Source organism: Bidens hawaiensis, unplaced genomic scaffold, assembly GCF_021521415.1.
Source record: "Bidens hawaiensis isolate Kalapana, Puna unplaced genomic scaffold, B.hawaiensis_p1.1 tig00015774_1, whole genome shotgun sequence".
Taxonomy (NCBI): domain Eukaryota; kingdom Viridiplantae; phylum Streptophyta; class Magnoliopsida; order Asterales; family Asteraceae; genus Bidens; species Bidens hawaiensis.
In genome coordinates, this window is record NW_027492408.1 from 162,388 (window position 1) to 170,742 (window position 8,355).

Consider the following 8,355-nt stretch of genomic DNA (forward strand, 5'->3'; position numbering starts at 1 on the left):
AGCAACTGTTTGAGGAGGCTTCTAAGCAGTTGACTAAAGTAAATCTTTAAACTTCTCAAAATCTAGTAACTGTTCAGCAGACGAAGCAGTCTCCGTTTCACGGTGTTCGGACTCCAACTATTGTATAGGAGTCTCCTCATCTACATCATCAAAAATAATCTCAAAAGCAGCAGTACGCCTCTGAACTGGCACCACATGCTCTTCAGCAACCTGGGCTGTCACTGGTACAGTCTCTGTTTTAGCAAAGCGGCCGAACTTAACTAGCTCATGAAGGCCTTGATAGACGACCTTTGCCCCTTTTCTTGATTGCTTCATCAACCCAAAGGTATTGGGTCCCATCGACTTCATATCCAGCGTCTCAACAGATCTAACAAGGTCAGTGTAATGTGAATCAAAGATCATCTGTAGAAACTGAGGATACATAAGAAACATCTCTTTCTTCTTTCCCTTCAGATTTCTCAACATCTCATCGAAAACGAACTTGGAATAGTTGTAATTCCTCCATGATCAGAACAACAATGGCCAACATCTGCGTGTGGCTAATCTTATCGGAACCCCCATTTCGTCCCGACACACACGTAAAGAATGTGTGTATCGGAAATCTCCAGTACGGGTGGAATAACTTCTTGATTGCAGGAGGGTAGAATCCCTCGTAGCCCATTCTTGTAAGGACCTTAGAAACAGCAGCAGTCGAGTACTATGTTGGGTAATCAGGTTGATCCCCAAATAAAAGCACTTCACATATAATGGCTTTTGTGATGACGACCGACTTCATTTGCACATTGGAGTCAATACACACAACTCCACCTGGTCCTCGCTGGTTGATCGAAGCATTGTTCCAAAACTCCATGATCATTTTCTTGCAAATGATAGGATTTTCTCGTAAGGCGTGAGAAGTCCTGCAAGTTTTGAGGCCAACGATCATGGACTTGAACTCCTTGTGTGCTGGAGGAGGATCAAACAAATATCCAGCCATATTGTGAGTATCAACGAACTTTAGAGGAGCTTGATTAGCCATTACTGCAACAAACGAGTCAAGTTAGTAAATGTTTACGTAACTTGAGTGACGATCATGAGTTTAAGAACACCAATTTTAATTTCTCAAACATCAGAGACTAATTGTGACAAAAAAAAAACAAGTTATAAGGACCAAAACGAAATTTAATAATGTATTTTAATAGTTTTCGGTCCAAGGTGGCTGTTTTCTGTCCATGTAAAGAGATTTCGGTCAAAGTATGGAGTTCTCGGTCAAAGGAGGCATGATCTCTGTCCAGTCCCACCGAGAACACGGGTTCTCGGTCAGGGACAAGAGATCTCGGTCAACAAAAGTCAACCGAGAACCCTTAGTTTGACCATGGGTTTTTAGTCAAACTGCCAATGAGACAAAAACGAAACTCTTTGAATTCAGCCTAGAACTCCGTGTCATCCCTTCCAAACAACCAAAGTCTCCAATCCACCATGGAACCTGCAATTAGCTCTTAAGACCACCACAATGGTCTCAATCAAAATTAACGACCAAACCGATTCAAGTTCATTATCTGAATCAATTGACATCTCATCTCAAACAATCCTACTAAGATTAACACAGCTGTAACATGCTGCATCCTCGACAGATCTCATACCTGTACTCGAACACAAAGAAACTAAAGTGCGAACAGTCTTGATTAGGATACTAAAGTATTAGGGTTTTCGGCCAGATGGGTTTTCTTCAGAGAGAAACAGTCTTTGAAAGTAATAATAATAATTGAGTTAGAAAATCCATTTATATTCCAAACTGCATGGGCCGAGAACCATTAGGGACCAAGAGAAACCCAATCAGACGAGCCCAGATTACAAACTTTGGCCCAAAACCAAATTATAAGATGACCAGATGCAATCCCATGGCCCAAAGTAGTTTTCTAACATTAAAGCAAGCCCAATTTGAACATATGTTTCGAGGAGAGTAGTTTCGAGATGAAAAAAAATCTAAAAACATAATAAACTAAAAAAAACAACAACATGAAACACAAGTCTTCTAGATATTTATCTAATTTGGGATCAAATTTCAGTTTTGCAAAAACGCCACTTTTTGAGAAAAGATCCGAACATGAAATCATATTGTTTAAGGTGCTGTCACAAGTGTAACATTCGTTAAATTTCGAATCATAAAACCCAACCCATTTTTAAAATTTTAATTCATTATTCGGTCTATTATTATTATTTTTTTATCAATCACTTATGTTATTTCTCGACCAACTTAGTTTCGGTTATTATTTTTATATATAATCTAACTATTGAAGAATTGCCAAACAACCTTAACACAGAAATTAATTAAAAACTGACATCTATTACGGCTTAAACGAACCGCAGCTTAACCAACCCTTAAAACACTATATAAACAGGATTATAATTCAATTAGACTTGCACTCACAATCCCTACAACATCACGAACCTAAACCCAAATCTAATTACATTAACGAAGCCGTCCAGCCCCTAAACGAATTCAAGTTTAAGCCGTGAAGCCTACTTCGTCGTTTTTTACCCAATTTGTTGGCAATATAGGTAATTGATTTATGCATTCAGTTCGTATTTCAGCAATTTACAAAACCCCCATATCAATTTGAACGACATCGATACATTAAACTGAATTAAGATCTAGGTTTTGTTATTGTATTTAGGGATGAACATGCTGTGTATTTTTAATTAACCGGTTTCATGTTTTTAACAAACAAATAGGCTAGTCTGGTGGTCTGTACACAATTTCCATTAGCCGGAACCGGCCTGGGGCGTAGGTTCGATCCTCCCCAGGCCCGGTTTTTAAACTTATATTTTTAAAATTCATTTTTTAAATGTTTTCTATTATGAATATATATGTATATATAACATTAGTTAAATACGATTCTAATAAACCGAGCCCCGGTTTGTTCTTTTTGTCTTGGAACGTTTATTTCTCTTTTAATCTTTAGTGTGTGTGTGTATATATATATTATAATATAATAAATATAATGAATATAATAAACATATAATAAAAGATTAAGGAATTAATATTTTTAGCAAACCGAAACCCTTTTCTTTCTTTCTTTCAATATGAATCTCTCGTCTAACTTCTCGTTAATATACATTTTATAATATCTATTCTATTTATATAAAAACACTAACGAAAATAAAAAAATAATAATAACAACATAATAATAATAATAATCTTAATTATAATAACAATAAATAATGTGTATATAACAATCTAAACCCTAAACGACACCCAAATATTTCAAACCGATTATCAACCGCAATAATGATGATCAAACTAATAATATCCCATCAAATCTCAAATCATTATGTTTTATTAATTTTTGTTTGTGTATTAATATTATTGTTACAAATAGGACCTTTGGTGACGTGTCTCGAGAAGCGTGACAAAGCCTATATTAACTTCCTATCATCGTTTCACACTCATTAATCCATTCAATAAGGTAAGTAATTTACATCCCCCTTTTTACCGTTTTACATTTTGGGGGCGTTATACGTTAATCATATTTCACTACAATTCCACTATTGGTGTTATATGATATTGCTCAATTAGTTATACGTGTAAATGTGACTATGTGTTTATTTTATGTTTGGTGGTTGGTATCTCATCCTCATCCTCATCCTCATTAGTATGATCATACACCGTCGGAGTAGCTCGTTATCTATGTGATTCGAGTGAAAAGACAATTTTTATATTTACTGTTATGCTAGTTGTAGCAGTTCATATTTATCGCAAGGAATTGACTTTTTAATATTATATGTAAAATAAACCGTGATTACTTGCTCAACTTTATGTTGACAAACTATGTATTTTCACGCATGACGCAGGTAGCTATATTGGATGAAGAAAACGAGTTAAAGCTTAGTTGGACTTTAGGTTGCATGACGGATAAAGACTTTAAGATGAAATTAATTATTTTTCATTTGTAATGTTTATTTCTTTTGAGACAATGTTGTGCTTTGCGTACTTGATATATGAAATAAATAATTTAGATATTGACACGTGTATTATACTTTAGTGTCTTTTGAGCTATGATACAATTATGTCGCGCCCCAACATATTCCGCCGTAGGTTGAGGTGTGACAACAAGGATTCATGTTCAACATTATTATGACACAAAAAGACAGGCTGATAGCAGGTATACCGAACTTAGCGTGATTTTCATTGCATCAGTGATATGGATTAGGTTCAGTTCGGCATAAAGCTTAGATGGACATCATGGACCTGTGATGCCTCCTATCTCTTCTCAAAGCGTATTTGGCTTTCCCCAGATCACCCCAATTTGACTCCAACCCCCTAGTGCTTGATCAAAAGTTTATGGATAACAAAAAACTTTTAGGCTTTAAGGTTGAACGTTGGACTTACAAGCCGTCCGGACTTACAGGCCTTTCATTTAGAGTGTTTAGGACTTACTTGAGTGCCCCACCCTCGTAGTTCTAGTATGACTCTTTAAGCCTTTTAAAAACTAATTTGTTTAAGAAATATATATACAGATAATCACACATTTATAAAAATTATAATTTTTTTTAATAATAAGCAAAGCAATACAATATTTTTGGTGATCAAGACACTACCGGGCTCATGTATGACTGGGTAATTGCTTTTCTGCCTATCCTTTGGAGAGATGTATATGAAGCATGCACATTTCTTCAAAATGACTCTCCACAATAAGTTTAGCAATTTTAGTTTATATCACTTCAACTTTTACGCATCATGGAAAGCTACCATACAAATCAGTAACTGTTCTAGGGCCTTTTAAGCTTAATAACTTCACCCGCTAGACACACAAGAACAATTTATCTATCCTTTTCCAAGGGTTGGATCAATTTTCATTTGAAAATAATTTTAAGCTTCATCAAGCTATTAACTGAATAATCATATCATTTCCCAGAAGACACACATGTTAAGAACTCAGTCACCCCGGTCACTCTTTAGCTTTCAGGTAAATGGCTATCCCGTATGACCACTAGTGGTTAACAGGACCAAACACATATGAGAATACATGTCCCTCCAACTTGGAATTACCGACATAATTTTATGTGAAATAATTCAAAACATAAAACACATCACAATCGCCCCGAATGCTTTCAGTCTTTAGATAAATGGCTATCCTGTGAATCTACGAGTAGATTACCGGACCAAACATATACAAGTATATGTCCTTCAAACTTGAGCAGTCGACATAATTTTAAGCTAGAGTGAATATAAACAAACACACACTATTTTTTGACTTTTTGATTCACACACACTATTTTTTTTTTACTTTTTGATTTTCTACAAATTTAGAAAATAATGTACAAATTTATACCCAAAAAGACTCAATCCTCGAAACGAAGCATTTTAAGAAAATTCACAAGCACATTAAATCTGGCTGTTCCGACCGGTTTTGTATATAAGTCCGCCACATTGTTATCAGTGTGAACTTGCTCAAGATGAATCAATTTTCGGTCGTAACAGTCACGAATAAAATGTATTTGAATATCAATGTGCTTGGTTTTTGAATGTTGAACCGGATTCTTAACAATTGCTATGGCAGCATCATTATCACCAAATATAGGGGTGTCAAGAAATTCAAACCCGTAGTCCAGCAATTGATGTTGCATCCAAATAACCTGTGAACAGCAAGCTGACGCAGCAACATACTCCGCCTCGGCAGTCGAAGTAGACACCGTTTGTTGTTTCTTGCACTGCCATGAAATGAGACGATCTCCTAAAAACTGGCAGCTGGCAGATGTGGATTTCCTGTCAATGTCATCTCCGCCATAATTGCTATCAGTAAAAGCATAAAGATCAAATTCTGAGTTTTTTGGGATACCAAAGACCAAACTTCGGTTGTCCCTTCAGATATCTAAAAATGCGTTTAACAGCAATTAAATGAGAGAGTTTAGGATTAGCCTGGAAACGAGCACATTGATAGACTGCAAACATGATGTCGGGACGACTGGCGATGAGATACATCAGAGACCCGATCATCAATCGATAGTACGTTTGATCTACGGGACTCCCTTCAGGATCAGACGATAGAAGAGGCCTTTCTGCCATTGGAGTGGCGGCACTCTTGGAATCTTGAAATTCAAATTTTGCAAGCATATCTTCAACGTACTTTCCTTGATGTAGCAAAATTCCCGTCGAGCTCTGACGAACCTGCAATCCTAGAAATGTTGGCATCTCTCCCAACGAGCTCATCTCAAATCTCTTCTTCATAACCTCTTCAAATTTTGAACACAGCTCAGCACTGTTAGACCCGAAGATAATATCATCCACATAAATTTGAACCAGAATCAAATCTTTCCTGACGGTTTTAAGGAACAGAGTTTGATCAATGGTACCCCTTGTATAGCCATGACCCGGAAGATGTGCCGTCAACGTAGCATACCATGCTCGAAGAGCTTGGTGAAGACCGTACAATGCTTTATCCAATTTGTAGACATAATTAGGATTCTTAAAGTCTACAAACCCCGATGGCTGATCCACGTAAATCTCTTCCTTAACTTCACCATACAGAAACGCGGTCTTAATATCCATCTGATATACCGTGAAACCCATGAAAGACGCATAAGCCAGAAAAATCCGAATGGCCTCAAGTCTAGCTACAGGAGCATATACTTCGGTGTAGTCTAAACCTTTAACCTGATTCTAAACATAACAGGCCATGTTGATAGCTTCTGCCCAGAAGAATAATGGCAGTTTAGAATCACACAGCATGGTCCTTGCCACCTCGATAATAGTCCTGTTTCTCCTATCAGCCACACCATTCTGCTGTGGTGTCCAAGCTAAACTGTATTGATGGAGCACCCCCCTTTCTGAGCAAAAATAATTCAATGATGCATTCTTGAATTCTGTATAATTGTCACAACGAATTCCTTTTAGTTTCAGATTCAGCTGATTTTCCATAAGCACCACAAATCTCTTGATCAGTTCTGCAGTTTCACTCTTATTTGACAAGAAAAACACCCAAGTAAACCGTGAGTAGTCATCAGTAATAACGAGAAAATAAGAGTTGCGAGAAAGACTCAAAACATGAACCGGACCAAAAAGGTCCATATGCAATAGTTGAAAAACTGATGAAATGGTATTAATCAATTTTGGCTTATGAGTTTTTCGATGATGTTTACCCAAAGCACAAGCCACACATTTTTCAATAGTAATAAAATCTTTAACGGGTAATCCATGTACCAAATCATTTTTAGCAAGACGATTTAGATTTTTCATATTAGCATGACCAAGATGACGATGCCAAAGCATGGCATTATGTTCAGACACTTTTGAAAACAAACAGGTTATTTCATCAGGAACATTTTTGTTCATGTCGATCACGTAAGCATTATCTTTTCTTTGTGATCGAACAAGAATCCAGTCTTCTGGCATAATGATACCAGGTTTCAAAATCAAGCACTCTTTCTTAGTAAAATGATTTGAAAACCCTTTATCACAGATTTGTGACACGCTCAACAAACTGTGCTTCAGCTCTGGAACAAAATTAACATTTTTGAATTTTAGAACACCGTTACTTACAGTACCCTTCTGCGTGATCTTCCCTTTTTCTCCACCCGCAAAGGACACATACCCACCATTAAAAATTTGAATGTTGTGTAGCTGGGAAATGTCTCCTGTCATGTGCCTGGAACAGACACTATCAACATACCAAGGTCTGATGATATTCCTCCATAGCTGCTCCTGCACGAAGTGCGGGATTAATTAGACTTTGGCACCCAGTCCATAGTAACACTGGGTACACCTGACTCATCTACACTCGTTACAGGCTGCCATGATATATCTTCTTGATTATCTAAAATGGAAGAAGAAACCTTCTTTACCGGAGACTTGGGCATCCATTTATGTTTACCATTGTAAGATTTACTGTTGTTTGTACGAATGGATGGTTCAGTCTCTGGTTTGCGTGTAGAGGGAAAAGACGAATTTGTTCTCCTGACAGGCCGTGATTTAGAAATCGAGTTAGTTTTGAAGTCGAATCATGGTTTCTATCACTTCTACTAAACATGTTAGGCTTGGTCTGATGAGGACGAAACCTACTAGATTTGTTCTTGTTCCAATCACCATCAGAGGGATTTGCCTTATGATGCCCGAAATTTCGTCGATAGGTATCACGAGGCATATTCTTCTGATAAAATCCGTAGTAAGGAACATATGGACGATGTGAACAGTTTCTAGCAATATGACCAGGAATCCAACAATTATAACAAGTTTGACGTTTTATATAAAAATCATTGTGGTGAACCTTTTGTCTTGACCAATTGTGCGGGTCAGGTCGCTTAGCTTGATGTTTACTATTAGACCTGTTGTTTGGTTCGACACCCTTTTGTTCATTTGAGCATCCCTCTTTAATG